We start from the raw sequence: 23,814 nt of genomic DNA, 5'->3' as shown, positions 1-23,814 counted from the left end.
AAGTTGGGTTAAGGCCAAACTAGCAAAATATGATGTGCACAGAGACATGTGTCTGATTCTAGGGCAAGAGATAAGAATGTAAATGTTTCACCCATCACCCTATTTCCCTGTTCAGCAAGTTTTGAAAAAAAGCCAACCCTGAAGGATCAGAAGGGAATGGGAAGGAAGGATGCTATGGCGATAAAAAGCAAATAAAACTCCTGGTGTCCTCTGCATTTATCAACCTCTCAGGAAGTTGGTAGGAAGGCAGTGTACTATGGAACTAGCTCAGGTTGTTGAGTTACTGGTGAGAAGGAACTTCCAGATCCACCCACCTCTCCGAAGACCCAATTTGACCCCAAACAAGAGCACTGACCACCACCTCTATTCTAACTGCTGCCCTCAAGAGGCTTCCCTATGCCTTGTGCAAACAAAGACCAAGCCATTCCATTGGTGAAAAGCAACCTGAGCAGGCTGAGGATCTGGCTCCCCGGCCACTCCTAGACTGAAGTGGAACTGTGATGTATGTATGATGTAAGAGTTAGCTCCTCTCTCTACCCCTACAACAGCTAAAAATGCAGAACAGCCAGTTCTCCAGGAACAATGGACTAATGTGGCAGGAAACGAGAAGCCCCCGGGTGTATGTGCCCTCATTCTCCATGAGAGATGGGTCCAGGGTGGTATACTAGGAACATGCTACAAGTAGCCACATGTGTTTCCTTTTGATGCAGAAGTCACTCAAGGATGCACCTGTGGCTTCTGTTTCTCTCCCTTCCTCCTTTGCCTCTCTGACCATCATTGATGCTCCCCTGAGATGACCCACACAACAAAGCCCTAAGCCTGCTTGTCAATGCTTTTCTATGTCCACAGAAAGCAAAGCAGTTAAGGAAAGAGGTGAGTGAGGACAGGAAGGAGGCAGAAAATTAGCAGGGCTTCTGAACATCCCAGAAACAGAAGCAGGAATGCCAAGCTAAGAAAATGGCTGGCATCGCTTTACAGAGTTCAGAGAATTGGTTACTTTGCCCACTTCTGTGATTTCACTTCTCCCTTTTCTCCATGATGATTAGCCAGAATACCTGTAACATGGAAATATCCTACAGAACACATTTCAAGGCAATAGGAAATGTAAAGGTGGTTGCTGAAGGGGTTGCACCTAAATCAACAGTTAAGAATAAGAGAGAACAGTAAGGGAAAAGTCTGAGGATTATGACACTCCATGGCAGTGTCTTAGTCAGGGCAGAGACTGAAATCCTGAGCCTGCAGACGTGCAATGCACACCAGCAATACTGGGAACTGTGCATGCAGGCCATTCACTATCATTCCAATTCAAGAAATGTTACTGTGATGGTTTGAATAAGAATGGCCCCTGTAGGTTTATGTATTTGAATGCTTGGTCACCCGGGAGTGGAATTGTTTAAAAGGATTACAATGATTAGGATATGTGGCCTTATTGGAGTAGGTGTGGCCTTGTTGAAGCCAGTGGAGGGAGGCTTTGAGGTTTCAAAAGCCCATGCCAGGCCCATCTGTCTCTTTCTGTGTCTGTCTGTCTGTCTCTGTCTGCCTGTCTCTCTGTCTCTCTGTCTCTGTCTCTGTCTCTGTCTCTCTCTCTCTCTCTCTCTCTCTGTGTGTGTGTGTGTGTGTGTGTGTGTGTGTGTGTGTGTGTGTGTATGTGTGTGTGTGTGTGTGTGTACAGGATGTAGCTCTCAGCTGCTGCTCCAGTACCATGCTTCCCCACCATGATGAAACAGTAAGCAAGTCCCTGGTTAAATGCTTTATGTTGTAAGAGTTTCCTTGGTCATGGTGTCCTCTTCACAGCAATAGAACAGTGACTAAGACAGTATTATTGCTGTTTTAAAATCAAATTAAATCCATTTCACCTCATAAGCCAAGAATGATGATGAGCCTATTCTAAGATAAGGAATGGAGAAGACTGTACCGTGATACAAATACTTACTATTTGTTGACCATTTACTACATGTCAGATGTTGTCCTGAACTCTAATGCATCTAACCTTCACAACATTTTGGTTAAGTGTGGCATCTACATGTGATCAGAAGGAAACTAACTTGTCTAAGGTCAAGGCAGTGGTGGAGAAAGATTTCAACTCTTGCTGCACCGCTAAGCCCCGTGCTAATAAGTGAGATACTGGGGTATGTGTTACACGAAACATGGGACACGATCTCTTATTCTAACTATCATGGCGGTAGCTCAAAATCCTCCCTGTCAAACACTAGGCAGTCTGTTAGAAGGCCGGCCTTTGTGGAACCACATATTCCTTCTGCATGCCAAGGATTTTTCCACTGATATGTCAGCTGTGGCCGGCAACATGACAGATGGAGGTTCAGCCAGCCCATTCCTGTCATTTTTCATTTCAAGGTCTCTTTACTTGGGTACCTCCCCCATCCATTCCTTCTAGGGACTCAAGAATTCCAATTCTCCTTTCCCAGGATTGAGCTGTGGTCCTTGCCCCCAAAAAAGTGTCAGCCTCTGCCTGTCCCTACCTTACTTGGCTTTCACCCACTGGTCACTTTCATTTGGAGCTGGTGAAATAATTCATCAAAGATGTGCAGCCCCTTCAGGCCCCTTAGGAAAGGGAAACTGCTCTCTTGTTCAGAACAGATCCAGGGTCTCAGCATGGCATTTTCACACAGCATCACTCTAGGAGGTCTGTTCAGATCATAAATTTGAATATTTATTAAGCTGCTTCTGGAAGGCTGAAACAAAGTGACTTGAAAAAGGGAGTGCTCTTTAAACTCAAAGTAAGGTGACTTTAAGACTAGAACAAGGCTACAAGGACCTTGTCACCAAGCAAGGTGGGAAGCCACAATACTTCAACACTTCAAATCTCCTTACCACCAAGCAACTGGGTTAAGCTTTACTGAGCATCTCTTATACTCAGGTGTGCTTCTAAGGATTAATACTAATGATGTCACTTCATCTTCAAAGTAATCCAACAAAGGAGGCAATATTAGAATGTCCATTTTTCAGGCAAGGAAATCAAGACACTTATTTGTCCAAAGCCTCAGAGCTAATAAGTGCAAAAGCTAAGATTCAAACTCATGCCCTTTGATCAAGACATTCTAGGACGTAGCCTTGTGCAAGGAGTAATCCTGCAACCACAGGGTGCATATAAATGTTGCCTGAAGCTGCAATTCTACAGGTCTGCATGAGTGGAAACCTAGCTGGGACCAATATCATTAATACACACCACTTTGCTTAACATACTACACACACTCTATTAAGACTAATGTTAATTGCTTTGCAGTATGGGAGGATTAAAGGATGCACTCTGTATAAAGTGCCTAGACCATTAACAAAAATTTGATTTGGGGGATGGAAAGACAGTTCAGTGGTTAAGAGCACTTACTGCACTTGACGAGGACATGGGTTTGCCCACATAGTGGCTCACAACCTTCTGTACCTCCAGCTCCAGGAGATCTGACACTTCTGACTCCTGCAGGCTTCTGCATGCACATGATGCACAGACATACAGCAGGAACACACATATGCACATAAAACTAACTAAATACGTATTTTAAAATGTGTTTTCCCCTTCTCACTACCAACTTTCCAACCATTTAAATTCCTTACTGTTGAGTTTCTAAGAAACCTGCCTTTTCAGTTAAATTCATGGAGTGAGGTTTTTAAAGAGAGACTTGAGCTGAGTTTTATTATCCAATGCAGATAACTTTTTTGATGTGTATCAATCATTTTCATTTGTAAGGTGGGTGGGTTTTATATATCTGTATCTAGCTGCTAGGAGAAAAATCTTTAAAGCCTCAAGATGGGATTTTAAAAACATCTTTATAGATGAAAAAAGCACAAGTTTCACCTTCAAGGAAAATAAAAGAGAACATGAAGTCTATACTTGAACACACACAATATATAAAAAAAAAAAAAGACTGTGAGATCACAAATGCATGACCTTGACATCAATTGCTTGGACAGTATAAAAAGGATTATTTTGGTCTGCCTTGGTGGAGGAGGCAGTCCAATGTGTGACACAATTCCATGGTCTGTCCCCATGCACAATGCTGCCACAGGGCTTGAGACTTCATGATTACAGATGTCTCATTCATTCTTTTATTTCTCCCTTACCTGTCCCGTCTACTCTCTTTACTCATGCATTATTCTAAAAATCTCCTCTGGAATCATTGCCTGTGGCAAGCACCACGGACAGTTCCATGGCCGCTACCTGCTTTATGGCGAGGCAAACATGAACAGTTATCTATAAGACACCCCAACAGCAATAAGAGCAGAGAAAAAATAGCTTAAAAATAAATATGTGAACAATACAATGTTTGCCCATTGAGAAGCAATGAGCAAACGTGGAGCTGAAAAGACTTGGAATTGGCTGGGGGTTTGTGGAAGACTATCTGTGGTCTACAGCATAACTCAGCAGCAGACTGGGACCGGAAGATATCACAGGCATTCTTGTCCCCTAGTAAAGGGCAAATTGTGCTGCACAAATAATCTAGGTCATTCTAATTGCCTATCCATGTATTTACCTCCAACGTCTTTAGTTTATCTGATTATTTTCCAGGTCGAGCCTGAGAAGTGAAGAGCACCAGAGTGGTCAAAGTGCAGAAGGGGAAGGACCTCGAGCCCAGCTATGATCTGGGCATTTTACACCTCCCAAACCTTCATGTTGAAACCTAATTGCCAATATCACAGGAACAAAGGTGGAGCTTTCAGGAGGTGATCCAGTCAAAGGGGCATAGCCCTCCTAAAAGGGATGAGTGACCTTAAAAGAACGATGTAGAGAGTTGTTCTTCCCTACACCAGGCAGCGATGCAGTCAGAAGAAATATCTACAATCCACAGCACTAGGGTGAGCCTCTCTAGACAGGGAACATGCTGCGACTTGACATCAGGCTTCCAGACTCCAGAGCAGTGAGGGATAAGTTTCTATCATCTGCCAGTTACCCAGATATTTGGATATAGCAGTCCAAATAGACCCAGACAATCATCATCTGCTTCAGCCTTAGTTGGATTTTCATGTGTGTGTGTGTGTGTGTGTACATATATGTACATATGTGTGAATGTGTACGGAGAACAAAGTTCAGCTGTGAGTGCTGTTCCTCAAGCTATGCACCTTGTTTTTTAAGACAGGGTCTCTGAATGGCCTGGGACTGACTAGGCTAGGCTAGCTTAGCTAGTCATCAAGCCCCAGGTACCTGCCTATCTCCAAAACTCTCCAAAGCTGGGATTACAAGAACATGCCACCACACTCAGCTTTTCTTGTTATATAGGTTCTGAGAATCAAAGTCAGACCCTCATGATGAGGCAAAGCCCCAACTTGTTTTTTAACAAGACTGGTCCAGTGAGGTTATAAGATCTGCCTAAGACTACAAACAAACAATGTTCCCCTAGCCCTCTCAATGCCTTCACTTGATGCACATACCACATTATATGAAGATCCCTCAGACACCATAACAGAGTAGCTATTAGCATCTCTATCACAGAAGAGAATGAAGACCTTTGGTAAGGAAGCAAGCCATGTATAAAGCCACACAGTTGCCCTGAAAGTTCTAGACTTAAGCAGTACCAACTAGCATCCCTTCCCTGGTCATGACTAGTCCACCATGCTTTTTCTTATGCTTGCTGCCGCCTAGAGGTGGTCTTAGAGCAAGAGTAAGGCTCTGTCTTGGGCAAGAAGGAAGCTGAGAGCAGCCTTGGAGGCTATTTTCATATTCTATCAAGCCCAGCCAGGCAGCATCAGTTCTGCTTCCCACTGCTGCCCCCACACCTCAAACTTCCTGCACATCCTCCAGGGAGACTCTTAGGTAATTCAATGTTGCCAGACTAAAGCTGAGCCTGGAGATAGGTGTAGGCCTCCCTAAAGGAATCGGTTTACACTGGTTGCTGATAAAGCATACAGAGCCAGAAAGATGCATCCTTTTGAAACAGTTGGAAGCAAACTGTGGGTTTTCACAATGAATCTGTGTGTCCCTCAAACTGTTGCCAAGGTGGAGCTCGATCCTGAAGGGATGCATGCAAAAACAGGTACAGGCAAGTAGGGGTATGACTAAAGTTCTCCTCCACCCTGTTCCCTACTGACCATCTTTCTGCAGCATTACATGCAGCAAGTCTAACTATTGGTAGCTACCACCCTTTTGAATAATACATTTCCACAGTGCAGATGGAGGTGACAAGGGACCAGAGTACAGACCAATAGCACAGCCTAGTGGCAAACTCAGAGATGACAACTTCATTCCCCATTGTCACAAACTGAATGCAAGGGATGCATGTACCTTCATTTTAGGAGAGAAATAGAATACTAGAGAAAAGTCCCCTGTTTCCCAAGCTAAACAGTTCCACAAATGTCTTAGTAGCCCAGCCACGGGGATTGGAGATGAGCAGAATGTTACAAGAGATTGAGACAGATGTTTGGAGCAGCATTCAATGGAGCCCAAGAAAGAGGAGTCACCGTGGCAGGTATACTTAGCCATCCACAATCAACAAAGCTTCAGCAGATCTGCTTTGTGTGTAGAGGGGAGAAAGGTAGCCAGACAGACAGAAAAAACCAGAGAAGTGTGTCACGTGAGACACCATTTATTCTCTTTGGAAATGCTGCATATATTTTAAGAGTTTTCCTAATGTGCTGTTTCCCCATGCACTCAGTTGTGGGGTCTTCCTCCCCAGATCAGGTGGAGTCTGTGCTTTTAAGAAAGTGTTCATCTTTTACCTAAAAGAACTGTAGCATTGATATAAAGATAAAGCCATCTTATCAATGAAAGAAGGGAAATTATCAAGCACCCAACGGTGTATTCAAAGCTGCTCTACAAGTTGACAAGGAACCCAGAGACTTAACCAGTACCCCTTCCACAGAGTCTGATCAACACAGATGTTCAGACCCCAGGCTAATGGGTACACATGCTGGTATCATTCCTAAAGTAACTGCTCTGTCTCTCTGATGTTGGTTTTCTCTTCTGTCATGTTGGGACAATGATGACAAGTCCTTCACATTGTGATTGTTAGAATTAATGTAAACCACAGTGATCATCTCAGTCAGTGGCTTCTGTCAGCATGTAATTGGGATGAATGAATTATTTATTGTATCCAATGACAAATTTACCCATTAACCACTGTTTCCCAAGTAACAAACACTATAAATTGGGAACTCAGACTTGGTCAGATTCCTCCTCGAGTATCCACAATCTGCTTCCAAAGTTTGGTTCAAGGACAGGTCGCAACATCTTCAACAAGAACTTATTAGACAAATAGGTCTCAGGCCTCTCCCAGATCTACTCAATCAAAATCTGCAGTTTAAAATGATCTCCAGATAGTTTGCAGTCTGAGGAGTCCTGCTGCCCTGTACAAACAGAGGCTAGCTTTTAAAATGTTGGCTGGCCTCCTGGTCTAGCTTAAAGCAAGGCTTCTTCCTTCTACAAATGGTCCCTCTTCATTGGAGGCAGAATATAACTAGACTATTTGGTAATATCAAAGATGTTATGTCAGGATGCCTGAACTGGCCTTCCCCTGTAATCAGATTACTGACTACCTTAATTGTCATCATAGAACCTACATCCAGTAACTGATGGAAGCAGATTCAGTGATCCACAGCCAAGCACTGGGCTGAGCTCCTGGAGATCAGTTGAAGAGAGGGAGGAGGGATAATATGAACAAGGGGAGGAGTCAAGATCATGATGGGGAAAACCACAGAGACAGCTGACCCAAGCTAGTGGGAGCTCATGGACTGACAGCTGGGGAATCTGCATAGGACTGAATTAGGCCCTCCAAATGCGGGTGAAAGTTGTGTGGCTTGATTTGTTTGTGGGGCCCCTGGCAGTGGGACCAAGACTTATTCCAGGTGCATGAATTGACTTTTTGGAGCCCACATCACGTCGGATACCTTGCTCAGCCTTGATGCGGGTGGAAGGGCTAGGCCATGCCTCAACTTGGTATGGCAGACTTTGTTGACTACCCAAGGGAGGCCTTACCCCCTCTGAGGAGTGGATGTGGGGGTGGAATGGGGAAAGGGGGGGCAGGAGAAGGGAAAGGAGGGGAACTGGGGTTTGTATGTAAAATAAAAAAGGAATTTTAAAAATAAATGATAATTTTTAAAAAAGAAAAAAAGATATCACTCGATGACATCAACAAGTGTCCTTCTTGTGCACACAAAGCCAAGAAGAGATATGTATTCACAAATACACACACACACACACACACACACACACACACACACACACACACACACACATCTTTGGAGGAGAATAACCAGAAATTCCCACACTTTTCTTAGGAGAAATCCCTACCAAGGGTAGATAAGCTAGGCTGAGCTACTCAAAGAATATCCCTCTAGGCAACAGAAGGAACCACACAGAGGAGCTTCTATGGTTACAACATGGTGTACCATCCTCCAAAGTTATGCTGATACTTCTCTGTGTGACAGAATTAAAAGGTGATAGAACTTTTAAAAGGGGGTACTGTAGCTAGAGTTTTCCTGCCTGGCCCACAGTCAGGACAAATCTCTCTCACCCGCCAGTCCCACACCACAGCCACTCAGACCCAACCAAGTAAACACAGAGACTTATATTGGTTACAAACTGTATGGCCGTGGCAGGCTTCTTGCTAACTGTTCCTACAGCTCAAATTAATCCATTTCCATAAATCTATACCTTGCCACATGGCTCGTGGCTTACCGGTATCTTCACAAGTTGTTTGTCATCGTGGCGGCTGGCAGTGTCTCTCTGACTCAGCCTTCCACTTCCCAGCTTTATTCTCCTCCTTGTCCCGCCTATACTTCCTGCCTAACCAATGGCCAATCAGTGTTTTATTTATTGACAAATCAGCAACACATTTGCCATACAGAACATCCCACAGCAGGATACCTAGTGGGAGGTGATTGAGTAATCTCTCCATAAAGGATAAACGCTGGTGTTCTGGTGGGCTGGATCTCACATGAGTAGATTAGTGCCCACCCTAAAAGTCTCAGCACCTCTCAGCAGCGCAATGCTAGGGACCAAGTTCCCAATGCATAAATATCTACAGAAAAATTACACACAAACCACAGCAAGTAGAGGAAGAGCAGATCTCTGTGGGGCTTGAAGATTCTGTTAGCACCTTAAGATCTGATCCACCAGGTAACAATGGGAAGAAACTGTGATTTCTAGAAAGGAGTCACATTTCCACATCTGTTTAAGAATGACATCCCTGAAACTATCAATATGGTTATCACCAATCAATCAATATCATCAATCAATACCCAGTTGTGAACCCTGCCAGCTACAGTAACAACTGGCCTGGCAAGACATGTCCACTGGTGCAATAGTGGCACTGACATGGTGTGGTGGTTTGAGTAGAAATGGCCCCATAGGCTCAAGCACATTAGGAGGTGTGGACTTGTTGGAGTAGGTGTGGCATTGTTGGAAGAAATATGTCTTAGTTCACTTCTTGCTGCTTTGGGATCAAGATGTAGAATTCTCAGCACCTTCTCCAGTACTGTGTTTGCCTGCGTGCCACTATGCTTCCCCCCATGAGATAATGGACTAAACCTCTGAAACTATAAGCCACTCCCAATTAAACGTTTTCCTTCATAAAAGTTGCCAAGGTCATGATGTCTCTTCACAGCAATAGAAACATTCTGATTGGACTTAAGATCTGATCCACAAGATGAGACCCATATCTGGCACCCACTGGGCCAAGAACCTACAGCTAGACAGACCATAGGCCCTAGGCAAGAACCTACTACTATTGGGTTGCTACCTGAATATAGTATTAAAATGACTCTTAATGGCTTATCATAGTTTATAGTTCAACGCATCTTTCAACCATCAACTAATAAGCTTCTATTTGCAGTAGATGGTGATTAACACGGAGACCCACAACTGGCCAATGTGCAGATAATAAGAGACTACAAAATGCTCAGCCCTGCAGGTAACATATATACCACACCCTCTCTTCCAAAGGCTCAGGGATCCTTGTCGAAGGGGAGTCAGAAAGAGTGAGAGAGCAAGAGGTGTTGGATGACTATAAGAAACAGTTTCTTCTGGAAAACAGTAGTGAAGCTGCACACATGAACTCGCAGCAGTAGCAACAGCATGCACAAAACCCGTCTATGCTCAAGCCAGACCAAATCCCATGGATATGGAACTTGAGCGCAAAACCCTACCCCAGCCAAGGAGCTACTGGTGACTGTTGGATGTTGGGAGAGAGTGAGATCATTTTCTCTAAGTGTGGTAAGTCAATCACACTCCAATGGAAGATCATACACCCAAGAATATTTGAGCAGCGCAAACTGATCTGAAAAAGGGGTGGATCTGGAAAGAATTTGGGGAGAGGGATGAATGTGATCAAAATACATTGTGTAAAACTCTCTAAGAACTGATGAGGTTTTTTGTTTTTTGTTGTTGTTTGTTTGCTTGTTTGTTTGTTGTTTGTTTTTAAGAATGATCTAGCTGGAGACAAGAGCAAAGAAGGCTTGAGAGAGATGGGACAGTGTGTTGGCCTTTAGCTACTGTCACAAAATAGTTAAAGAGATAACAAAAGAGGACAGGTTGTTTTGGCTCACAGTTTCAAAGGTTTCAGTCCATCCTCACAAGGAGGATGCAGTGGACCTGAACAGCTCCCATCCTCACAACACAGAAAATACTTGTGTGTTAGCGAGCTTGTTCCTTTTCTTTCCACACTTTTGATCCACCCAGGCTCCCAGCCTAGGGAATAGTGTGACCCTCATTCAGGGGAAGTTGCCTCTATTTGTTTAATGCTCTTGGAAGTACCTTGACAAATATATTTAAAGGTGTCTTTTACTAGTTTCATAAGCACTTCTCGAGCTAATCAAGTTGACAAGATTAACTATTATAAGTCCACATCTTGTCAACTTGATTTATCACCTGACACTTCACCTGAAATCATCATTTTGTGCATGGCTCTTAATGGCTCATGTCCATCTCATGAAGTAAAATTCAATTACTCTTTCCCCAAGAGTCCCCAAAGCCTTAACAATCCCAACACTATTCAAAAGTTCAGGCTCAAAGTCTGCTCTGAGACACAAAGCAAGACACACACACAAGTCTTAGCTTTTTAACTCCTACAATTTTTTTTCAAGTTAACACTACCAACATACAATAGCACAGAAGATTAATTCTAATTCTAAGCAAGAGCAATAGAGCATAGCAAGGACAAATAGAACCAAAGCAACACCAAGACCCAGAAGGACAAGTGCCGAATCCTGTAGCTTCATGTCTGTTATCGAAGGCACATGATAGCATAATATAAGCTCCCAAGAACTTGAGCATACCCAGTGTTATGGTCTTGCCAGTCATAGAGCACATGACTTCTCTTGGGATGACTTTGTTCACTGCTTGAGGCTCTTTGGAAGACATTCCATGTTCTTAGCATCATCAAATTTCTGAAATCTCCATTGCATTTCCAGCATCACCCTCACAGCTTCACACATTTTTCTCTTGGGTGCTGCTAACAGGTTTCTGACCCTAACATATATTGCCTGGTCACCAGACCTTCCTTTGAAATCTAGTGGAAACCTCCATAATCTCATGACTCTTAAATTCTACATGACTACAAACTAAGTAAGCATCGTATGGTTGACACCAAGGTCAATAGTTTGAGCAGTAACTGAATCCACTTGGCCCATAAGTGCAATGGCTTCTGTGTTGCTGGGCAACTGAGCATGATGAAACAAATCTGGGGAAACGACCTCCACAGCCCTGTATGAGCATGGCAATGTCAAATGAGTTTACCCTTTCAGACTCTGGAGCCTGTGATACCTTCAAGGCTACTTTCTCATTGTCCTGATATGAAATGCTTGGCTTCTTTACAGTGATATATTGTAATCTCTTCAGAAGCCATGATTTCCCTAGCACTGGCTTTATATGGCTTTTTTGGACCAAACTGAAAAGCATTTTTAATCTTTCTGCTTTTTTTACTGCTCCTGCTTCTCATTGTAAACCTGGCTAAAAGCAGCCAGCAACATCCATGCTATAGCCTAATATTAACTGCCTTGGAATTTCCTCCACCAGATTAGTCTTACACTTTTATATCCAGATTTTCACAGACTATCACGGCATTGAAAGCACATCCACAAGTTCTTTGCCATGGTATATTAGAAATGGACTCTAGTCTAATGCCTAATAGAGTCCTATCCCATCAGAAATGTCATCAGCACAGTCTTTACTGTCCTCATTCATATGGGCATTCTTGTCATCTGAGATCACCCCAGAATTACTCACCAAGTTCTGGTTACAGCATTCTAAGCACTTCTCTGATCTGAACCTTGAAGTTTTTCTGAATTCCTCCCATAAACCAGTTCCAAAGCCTACAAGACAGCTTCAGGCACAGACAGACCAAGAATCACCTTCTCAATACTGATTTTCTGGTAGTCAGTTTTTCATCAGTGACTGAAAACCTGAGAAAAAGTGGTGAGACTTTTCCTGGGGGAAAGTCAACAAATGTCAATTCACCTTATACAGAATATCAATCACAGACCAAAGACATGACTGCACCAAGTGGACTTATTGGAGTTACTTAGAGGGTCATGGGTGAAGGGTTATGTATAGGAACATGAGTGACTCAAAATCAGTGGCATCACTGAGAAGCCCATCCCAGCCCAGGTGATGACTCAGGAAAGCTGCATTCCTGAACAAGCTGTAGACAACTCAGCAAGCTGGAGTCTCCTCTCCCAAGCAACTGTTTACTGCCTGTAACCTTGGGGGTGGGGCGGGAGGGGCAGCGGGGAGCCTTGGGACTCCTGCAACTCTCTGAGCTGTGTGACTTTTAACTTTCCTGAGCCTTGCGAGTCTCCTCGGGTTCTTGAATCTTCTGAGCTCCCTCCTCCTTCAGAGAGGGAATGTTTAAATTCAGAGGAAATATCCACACAACTTCAGGGGGAACCATTTGTTCTGGTTCACAGTTCCAGAACTTTCTGTCCACTGTGGCAGGCTAGATGTAGCAGAGGAAAGCAGCTCACAGCACAGAAGCTAGGATGCAAGAAAAAATGACTAGATACCAACTAGATCTCTCTGTCTCTCTCTCTGTCTCTGTCTTTGTCTCTGTCTCTCTCTGTCTCTCTGTCTCTCTGTCTCTGTCTCTCTGTCTCTCTGTCTCTCTGTCTCTCTCTCTCTCTCTCTCTTTCTAGTTTTATTCCATCAGACCCCCAGCTTAAGAGATGCTGTTGCTTACACTCAGGGAAGCTCTTTGAGAACATCCTCACAGGCACACCCAGGGGTGTGCTTTACTAACCTCATCCGTGCATCTCAATCTGATCGAAAAGGACCATCACAGGCAGAACCCCATTAGAAGATATCCCCCAAGGCCTGGTCTAGATGACAGAGAAGAGGAGAAATAGTTGGGAGGCATTTCTGAACAGAAAATACATGAGCCTTAGAGACTCATTGGAGAAGGAAAGGGGAAAAGTAGAGAAATAAATGTGCTTTCAATCTTCAAAACCTTGTTATGTCTGAATCCAATTAAAGACAAGGAGCAGTTGGGAAAGAAAGGACGAGCTCTGTGAGCTGGAGGCTCCTGGAGCACTGTGCCTGGCAGCTTTCCACTGAGAGTGGAGTTTCCTCTGTTTGCCTACTTTGCACCTAGTGATTCAGAAGGAAAACATGCTGCAACCTCAACCATGTCCAGAAAGGTCAGAGAGCAGACAGAGTCCCATTTGTACATATGTTCTGTCAGCAAGAGAGATAGGATCATGTTTGCCAAGGGACACAGGAGCCAGAGACCAGGGGAGAAATCCGTGCAATCTCTGCCATTTATAGAGGGGTACATCACACTTTTGTATGATAGGAAGTAAATTTAAGTCAACAAACATTGTGTACAACTACTAAGTGCCAGACACAGAGCTAGGCACTGGGCGTAGTCAAATGGATGGTGAAGGATGCTCACTGTTGGGAGAAGTCAGCAAAAGCTAGGAGCCATTGAAACAGCTTGTAATAAGCTGGGCGGTGGTGGCGCACGCCTTTAATCCCAGCACTTGGGAGGCAGAGCCAGGTGGATCTCTGTGAGTTCGAGGCCAGCCTGGGCTACCAAGTGAGTTCCAGGAAAAGGCGCAAAGCTACACAGAGAAACCCTGTCTCGAAAACCCAAAAAAAAAAAAAAAAAAAAACAGCTTGTAATAAAAATGAAGTAGTTACATCAATAAGACAATATAAGATTTTAAAAATTATTTCGCTTTAAGTGTGGGTGATAAAGCAATCAAGGCAGGTGTATAGAGCTGGCTTTGTCTAAGCTGGGTCTGAAAGAATCAAAACAGTATCAGCAAGTAGAGACCACTCAAGAAATCAGATTCCCTCGTAGGAAAAACAAAAGCAAAAACAAACAAACAAAAACCAAGGAAACAGTATTATGTAGGATAAATGGATAACATGGAACTTTAAATTAACTTAAAATAGAGATTTCTCCCGCCAGGCGGCGGTGGCACACGCCTTTAGTCCCAGCACTTGGGAGGCAGAGGCAGGTGGATCTCTGAGTTTGAGGCTAGCCTCGTCTACAGAGCAAGATCCAGGACAGGCACCAAAACTACACAGAGAAACCCTGTCTCGAAAAAAAAAAATTCTCTCGTACCTTTATAAAATTTAGAGTATGCAAACTGGACTATGATGGGTCCTAAATCCAATAATGACTGTTGTCATTTTGAGAACAGGAGAGGGTGCCCATAGAAGACAAAGGGGCCGGGAATGAGAGGGATAGATCTATAAACCAAGAAATGTCCGATATTACCAGGGGCCACCACAAGGTAAGAAGAAACAGGGATGCTTCAGAGGGTTCTGGCCTGAGTTTTCCTTGACTCAGGGCTTCTAACCTCCAAACGTTGAGCTAAACGGCTTCTTTTGAAGCCGCTCAGTTTACAGCCAGTTGTTAATGGAAGCCAAGCACACCCAGAACATGGAAGGGCCACCCTGTAGAACAAAGCCAAGCAGAGCCATGGAAGGAAGGACTCCATGGCATCACTTGTCTAGGACCAGATCACCCTTGGGCTTCACAGTGAGAGGCAATGGCCCTCTACATGCTGGTTATCTGTTGAAGAGACCCAATTATTCATTCCTTTGCTTTCTCCTTCCACCGAAGGAGCTCACTGGGATCTGAACTTAACAGCAACATGCCAAGAGATGACTGTTTTCCAAGACTGGCAGACAGACACACAAAAATCCCAAAATGATGATATTGGGGTCCCTTGAAAATGTTAGCAAAGTCAGCTTCTGCTCTATACTTCATTCATTCTGACATTCAAGTTAGTAAGCAAGGTTTGTCATCTCTGACCATGGATTTTCCTAAGACCTTCCTTATGCTTAATATTGGGTTAAAAACAAAGTTGTTCATCCAGAAGCACAAATCTTGCTCTTAGGGATCTTAATAACGCTGTTAACTTAATTCTTTGGAGAATTTGAAGGGATGCCTTAACCTTTACCCTTTATTTAGAAAAAGATAAAGAAGAAAGTTAACAAATACAGTATTTTCCTACCAAATATGAGGTCTAAGTTCAGTACATGAAGTAAAATGCAGACTGTCATGAAGTCAGAAGGTGAAAAGGAAGAAGGAAAGTATAAGAATATAATCAAAGTACATTGCATGCATGTATGCAAATGACAGAATGAAAGCCCTCATTTTGTACATTTCACATATATGCATACATGTAAGTGGGTTGCCAGGTTACCTTATTCTTCCTTTTTATTTACCAAGAAATAGTCATTCAAATAATTCTGTTTTAATGATTCCAGGAGTCATTGACCTGTGACCTTGGGATGAAGAATGTTTACTTAGGAACCTGTGTGCATTTGAATATGTAGAGAAGTGTTTTCATTCACTTAACTGTCCTCTACGGTTGATACATTGTGCACCCTAATAAACTTATCTGGGGGTCAGAGAACAGAACAGCCACTAGATTAGACATAGAGGACAGAAAATGGCACACACATTTATTCCTATCACTCAGGAGGCAGAGATTCATCTGGAGCTCTGTGAGTTCAAGGCCACCCTGGGAACAGAGCCAGCCATGGTGGCACACATCTTTAATCCCAGCACTTGAGATCTCATGTCTTTGCTTGGGAAGGATACATGCCTTTAATCCCAGGAAGTGATGGCAGGAAGCAGAAAGGTATATAAGGCGTGAGGACCAGGAACTAGAGGCTTTTAAGCAATTCAACTGAGACCCTCAGGGGTGAGGACTCAGAGGCTTTCAGTCTAGGGATTCATAAAGACAGGATCAGCTGAGGAGTTGGCAAGGCGAAATTGGTTACAGCTTGTTCTGCTTCTCTGATCTTTCAGTTTTCACCCCAATGTCTGGCTCCAGGTTTCCTATTAATAAGATTGTTTAGTAATTCATGTTACAATCCTCCATGTTTACCACAAACATATCTTTTCCCAATCTTGTGATGATTAATCCATGGACTATGGCCTCCACTTTCCAGATTTTAATTTCCCAATTGTAAAAGAAAATGCAGATTTTCTTAGCATCAGGAAATAGTTATAGAAAAATCTTTCTTTGAAAGTGATTTTCAAGTAAAGAAAATACAGTAAGTAACCTGAAATATTAGTTTTCAAGAGCCAGAGTCTGCAAGCAGGATTCATCAATGAATGCTAAAAGTAATGAGGGAAATTAGCTAGTAACATGGATTTTGCATAAGTTTCAAATTATTTCACCAAAGTAGTAACTTTGGAGGGGACAATCTTGGCAGAAACTGGCTTACTCATCTGATCAAAGTTAATATGCCCAATTACATAGAAAATGATCACCATGTGACCCCTTACATGAAGCTCGGTGGAGAAAAGAACACCACTTCTGTGGTCTGTCTGTCAAAAAGAACCGTGAACCTAACCACAAGGAAGAATCAGACAGACTGAAGGAAATCTACAAAATAAATGGCTTGCATTTTCCAAACTGTCCCTGGTGTTAAAAACCTTGGGAAGTGTCCCAGATTAATGAAGGCTGGCAATGTGACAACAGCATGTAGTGTCTGATCTAAGGTTGTATCTTGCTACTGCAACTGCTCTAGAGGCAGCTGGGAGAAGACAATGGTTATATCGTCTCAATGTTATTTTCCTGATTTCAATTTTTATGCTGTGGTTTATGTAAAAGAATGCCTTTGATTTTAAGAAGCACACAATGAAGTAGTTAGGAGGAAGTGAGCATTGTTTCTATAATTTATTCTCAACTGGGTCAGAAAGAAAGAGTGCCATGCGGGAGAGAGGAAAAGAGAAAATGAGGCAATGTGATAAAATACAGGGAATCATGATGAAAGGTGATCAGTAATTCCCTGTAAGGAGTGAGTTAGGTCCGGAGTGGGTGAGTATTATTGACATAAGCACAGACAAACCAAAGACCTCAATGCTTCAGACCCATGGGAGTGCAAAGCCTTTTCTGACTAAGGCTCAGAGGGATGGCAAAGCCTCCTCTGGTGTATATGTGGGTATTGTTAGTGTGTTAGTGTGTGTAACTTCTGCCCTCCCCAAGACTTCTCTCCTACAGAGACTGCTTCTACCAAGAAACCTGCCTCCTTGTTCAGCACATACCATAAACCCTGCTGCCTTGCAAAAAATAAAAACCTGCCTCCCTGTTCAACTGTATATAATAAGCACACTGTTCCTCTAGGGTACTGCAGCTTCTCCATCAGAGAACCCAGCCTAGCGACTCCAGCTTTTCTGTGTCTGTGTGTCTGTCTATCTGTCATTTCCTCAGTCCTTGATCACCCCAGTCAGGGTTCCAGCACCAAAGCCATACAATGGAACTTCCTGCATTAGTTTTGCAACTTTTCTGTAAAGTCGAAAACAATGTCAAATGGAGAATAATAAACAGGCGTAATTTTAATTTTGCCTACTCAAAGTGTTCCCTTATGTTACCATAAAACTTTGACCTCAGTTTCCATGGCAACCCTCGTCCTCTGGAGTTCTTTCCCTGATTTCTACTTTCAGATTCTTTGAAGACAGGCATGCATTGGTTTTCATTCTGTTTCCAAACTCCCTTTCAAGGGATTAAGTGCTAGAACCCCAAGTACAGAGTCACCTTTCCTGACTTCTGTACCTCTGCTAAGGACACCATTAAAAGATAATTGAAAGTCTGATTTGCCAAATAGTGGGGGGATAGGGAGTGACTAATAAGTAATATAGTTTTTCATTTTGAAAATGTGCATATTAAACAGGAACAATATTTGCAATTTTTTGCTAATACAGTAAGAATGAATCATTTGCATAAATTAAAAGAATGAATTTTATGTTATGGCAATTGAGTCCGATTTTTTAAAATATATAACTACATTATTTAGCATTTTTTCCTCTCCAAATTCTTCCCTTCTGCTACAGTACTTGACTGTCTCTCCTACTGGCCCCCCACTTCTACCTGTTTCTTGTCCATCACATCTCCAAATAGATGGCTTGTTAGTTTGAACAATTCCTATCTTACCATCAGTCCCTAGCCTAACTTTGTATGCGTGCTTGCATCCCAAGGACTTGCCAATCCGCTCTGACCTCACAGCCCATATCTTTCAGATGCATCAACCAGAAAACAGTGTAAAAGGGGCAGCTTTATAGCAAGTGTTACTCATCACTTGAGCAAGCGCTGGACCTCTCTGAGGACCTTCTCCCTTCTGTGGTAGATGAAAGCATTGCTTCTACCAGTGTCTTAGTGAGAGGAGTAAATGAGGTGATAAAATTAATATCAACATCAATAGTGATGGCAATTTTAATGGCAAGTACTTTTATCATAATTTAATACACACTACATTAATCCTATATCCAAGTTGTCATAATTAATCATGATCACAAGCTTATGTGGCAGATATTTTATCATAATCCCAGAGGTTCCAGTCACAGAGGAAACAGAGCAGGATTCAAACCTTAGACCCCGCTAAAATATGTATTATACACAGTAACTTAGCTAACTTCTCTACCCAGTTCACCATGCAGTACGAACTATTATCTCCCCTGATAAGTCAACTGAGGCCCAGAAAGCCAAAGCAATGATGTATACTAGGTACTCAGCGGGTAAAGGCAGCTGCGGCATCCTGACATGATTTCTTACTCCTTTCCTGAGAGTTGTGCCACATGACTCTCTTTTGAAGGTAAGAGTGGTGGGCCACCTTTACTTTGGTTCTGATTCCCTTTCTTTCTCCTCTTAAACAGGGAGAGGCAACTCAACTCTGCCTTCCAGATGCTTCCAGATGTTCATAGGTGCTGGGGTGGACAGACTCACCCTCACAGTTACTGAAAATGCAAGGTAGGTGCTGGGAAGCTGAGAACAGGATTTCCCTGTAGGCCAGAACAGACAAAAGGAAGAGTATTTGTGAGTGGAAATATGAGGAACATAATGGAAGAGATGGTATTTGCCAGACATGTGGCTGGTAGATACATGTAATGAAGCGTGATAAATGTTTATCATTTTTCTCTCCAACTACTAGCCTTCTCCTACATTGCCTGTGCTTTCAGAATCATCAACTAGGAAAGAGGTATGAGGGGGCACAGTTCTATATCCAGAGAAACCAGCAAGGGGACTTGTGGTTGGGATCTGTGGCCATGACATTCTGTGTGCAGCCACTAGAGGGCAGTTTAACACGTGTTGGCATTTAAGAGAAAAGTGGTTTGTTTACTTTTAGCCTTGTTTTGTTCTTTTGCCAGGCAGTTCTTCAGGAAGGTCTTTTAAAGAAGTTCCTGGCTCCTGGGGATTGGACTCACACCTCTGCACACAGAGGTCTTCACTGAAAGGCAAGCCTATTAGCCTTGGCACAAAGGGAAGACAAGGGGAAGAGACAGGAAGGTGTTAAACTTGACCTGATTTCTCTCCTCCCTGTATTCCTAAAAGGAGAGTCCTGGAAACTATGCCGAGCAACCTTCCATCTTCTGCACCATATTTCCCTCCCCCAGCCCCCTTCTTTCCTGTCACTATCTCTGAGCAAACACACTGTGTTCATTAATATTGATTTCATTGCATTGTAGTTATTTGTGCTGTTTTAATTAAGATTTCCCAATAAGCAATTACTCTTATCCTCTAACTTTATGTCTTTACAAAGGCTGGATTTGCCTGTGTTTTTACCCCACTGGGAAGCCAACTTTCATATTTCTGCTGGCCAGAACTGGGCCAGTTGTTTCCTTGTCCTTCCATGGACAGAATCCTTGAGGCCAAGAATTTATATAAGACTGTTGAGCGCTCTTAGTGGCTAATAAAGTGCTGAATGCTTGGTATGTGTCCAGTGCCTGAATCTGTTTGCTGGACGAACTAGAGTGAAGAGCAAAGGAACTAATTGTTCTGCCCGAGCCAGGGCTCTATCTATCAAGTCTCGCACGCTTGCCCTTGGGATCTGTACCTACAAGGATGCCTCAGACCACAGAGGGGCTGCAGTACGAGATTAAGCTTGTAGTCTGCTTCCAGCTGCCTCCTAATGGACCTGAAATAAGCCCTACCTCCTCATCATGGCCTCCAAGGCTCTCTATGATCATCCTGGCCTCCTCTCTCACCTTGTTTTCTCCTAGCCACCCAATGCACCATGCTCCAACTACTTCTAAACACTCTACTTCTAAACACACCTTTCCTGCCCCCAGTCCATGGCTCAGCATACATGGGTTCCTCTCCCAGGAACTCTTCTTTCCACCATCCTGTGACTGGCTCCAGTCCCATGCTCAGATCTCAATTTCAATGCCAGTCTAAAAGGCTTTGCTGGTCCTCCAACCCCAAAGAGATATCCAGTATCTCTTTTGTCACATCACCAGTTTTAAGGCTCTGCACAGCATTTATTTAAGTTGTGTATGTCAGCTTGTGTCTTTGCTGCTGGCCAGCTAGATGGCAGACTCCTGGAGAGGGGTGCCATGATACTATTCACTGACAGACCTCCAATGCCCATTGTGGACCTGAGCCCAGAGTGGCCCAGGCTTGCTGAACAGATGCCTCTGGGATCCAAAAGCAACTTCCCCTGAAACAATGTCCCTCCTTTCCAACCGGGGCCCTGCTGACTCAGGATGTGTCTGCCTTGATGAGGTGAGCTGCCAGGAATTTGGCACAAGTTCCAAGAAGAGAGGCGGAGGCAAAGTGCTAGGTTGACCAACCAGAATCTTGAAGAGCCGGAAAGTATGCCACTTGAAATCCTCTCTCCCTCTCCCCCTGGGCCCTGAGCAGATATAAAGCACAGTTTAAGCACTATTGGAATCTGTTTAAAAAAAAATCACGGTTGGTGTTAATGATAAGTTATCTGAATTTATATTGGAACTATTCCCTCTGACATTTGCTTTCAAATATGTAAATGTGAGGCTGGGAACAGGGTAATCTGACTTCCTAGCATCTATTGGCCCCCCTTGCTGCTTGAGCTGCCCTAAGCGGAAAGCCTGTCAGCCTAACTGCCAACCGGATTACCCCTATGACAGCAGCAGTCATCTTGAACACTGCGCAGATGCCCAGAGATATCTATGGGAAAGATTACAGCTGACCGCCCTGGCTCCTTAAGGCACGGCCCCCCCCAAGGGCTGTTTAAAGTGGTTTGTAGCAGACATCTGGAAATCACAAGCCTGGGTGAACCATCTCCACTTTAGCCAGTTTTAACGCTCTGCATAGCATTTATTTGAGTTCCTCCCCTGGAGGAATTAGAATGACTGGCGGGAAGGCTGTGATTGGTCCAAACACAAGCCTTAATGACGGTGACCGATGCCAAAGGCAAAGCTATGACTAACAAATGGGTGGTTGGTGCAAATACCCCCTCTCGGGCCACAGAAACAAGTTACTGCAGAGCTCACTTGATGAGCTAGCCAGGGACACTTTCCTCCGCTACACCTTCACTGGTATTGCAGCATCACCAGATCCAATGAGAACTTCTCTTGAGTGGCCTTACTTTGTCTAATTTCAGTAGCACAGGCTGAACTAGAAACACGAAGAAAGCAGCAGCAAGGGACAGCAGTGATGGGGGGACAACATTGGCAAGGGCAGCTTGATAGCTAAGTAAGCGCCTGCCTTGCCTGCCTTGAGCAGTAGCACCTACCTCGGGTGATGGTTTGGCCCTACAGAAGATGCAAATTGATAGTGTGGGCCCCATGTTCACAGACCCAGGGCCATGACAACTTAAGACGCCACAGCATATTCAGTGTGAACCCGGTACAATCAGGAACCACTCTTGTTATTGGGCCTGCTTCTGATTCCTGAAGCTGAGCACCCAAGCATTGCGATATGCATTCCTGAGTTCAAGGCTTCGAAGTACAAAAGTCCCTGCAACTGCTTGAGAACCAGAAAGGTCTCAATGACTAGCATCTAGTATCAGTGCCCCCAGCGCTGGGCTCCTGAACAGTAATACTTATGACGATGCCTGTCACCCAGTTCCTAAATGCTGGGCCAGCCTCCTGGGGAAAAGTCCCAATACCTCTGATTGTCTGCTGAAGAAGCAGCTGGGGCAAGGCCTTGACATTGCCAGTTGACATCTGTAGAGGTGATTGCCTTCAAAAGCCACACCCTCAGCACCACATGCCTGAATCTACTCCTGACCATAAGCCACTGAGGTTCTCCTTTGACATGGACCAAATCCAACTGACCCCGCTTGTGGATCCCATCCACCTGTCCCAGAGGAGCCGTGCATCAGAGTGATACTGGTTGTGGACAGCATCCAGTTCCTGAAAGGTCCTGTGAATGTTCTGGCTCCAAAATGCTGCCTGACAGCAACAGGTACCTCAAATGTGACCTCCAGGTATCAGCCACTGACAGCTTGGAGGAATAGCTGAACAGTTCTCTAAAGATGAGAAGCTGCAGGCCCTGGTTGCCAAAAGAGATCCTGAGAGAGATGTCAAGTCTTCAGAGACAAGGATCTCAACCTGAGAACTGTAACACTGGCTAGCTGCCCTCCAGGTTCCTAATACCCAAGGCCTGAATGTGACTATTACATTTATTAGTTTGCCATATCCAGCTGCTTCTGCCTACTGACTGAAACCATTCACTGCTGTCAAACACTGAGGAAAAGGAAAGCCCCTAACATTTGAGCTTCTTACCCATCCATGATTTCTCTCCAGTACAAGAAAAGAGCCCTGGATGGATGGATTGATGGATGGATGGATGGATGGATGGATGGATGGATGGATAGGAGGAAGGAAGGAAGGAAAGAAGGAAGAATGGATAGATGGATAGATGGTAACATTCAGAGTTCCTCTTATTTATAGGAGTAAGCAAGAGGCACCAACAAACACAAGTCTAGGCCATGGACATCAGATGTCCTGCATCTGAATTCCAGGACCTCTATGTCCTAAAGATGATCTTGAACAACTTTCTTCACTGCCTCATGTCTGTTTACTCATCTGTAGGATGGAATTCTGGAAATCATAAAAAGGCTATTTCATGAGCTGCTGGTGATCTTAAGTTACTTAATGGATTAAAGTATGGATATATAGGACCAGCAAGATGGCTCAGTGGATAAAGGCACTTGCTGTGCAAGCCTGGGGACCCAAGTTTGATCCTCAGAACCCTCATGAAAGAAAAGAAGCAAAGAAAGGTGACAGCTGTCCTCTGAGGTCCATACAAGTCTTAAGCACACACATCATACACACATACAATGATGATGATGATGATGATGACGATGACATATTATCAACTCTGAGAGGGCATTGTGGATCCCTAGTGCCCAGCATCTCCACAGTATATGACCCATCCTGTGATGAGTGGGTCTTTCTGACCTCAGCCAGAATTAAGGAGTATCTAGAATCAGAGACCTGTGACTCCTGGTGGGTGCTATTGTCCTGGGTGAACAGGCCTGTTTCCCCTCCTTTGGGTTCCTTACCTTTAACAGGTGCTCAAGGTTCACCATTTTCCAAAAGAAGCTACTTCACAGAAGTGGGCTAAACCCAAATACCAGGAAGAGCAGCTATGCAAAATATTTGAATAGATTCCTTTCTGCTTTTTTCTGCTTCCTCCATAACCACT

This window comes from Peromyscus californicus, unplaced genomic scaffold (assembly GCF_007827085.1).
Source record: "Peromyscus californicus insignis strain IS unplaced genomic scaffold, ASM782708v3 Scaffold_20__1_contigs__length_68692818, whole genome shotgun sequence".
Classification (NCBI taxonomy): Eukaryota; Metazoa; Chordata; class Mammalia; order Rodentia; family Cricetidae; genus Peromyscus; species Peromyscus californicus.
This window is presented reverse-complemented; position numbering follows the sequence as displayed.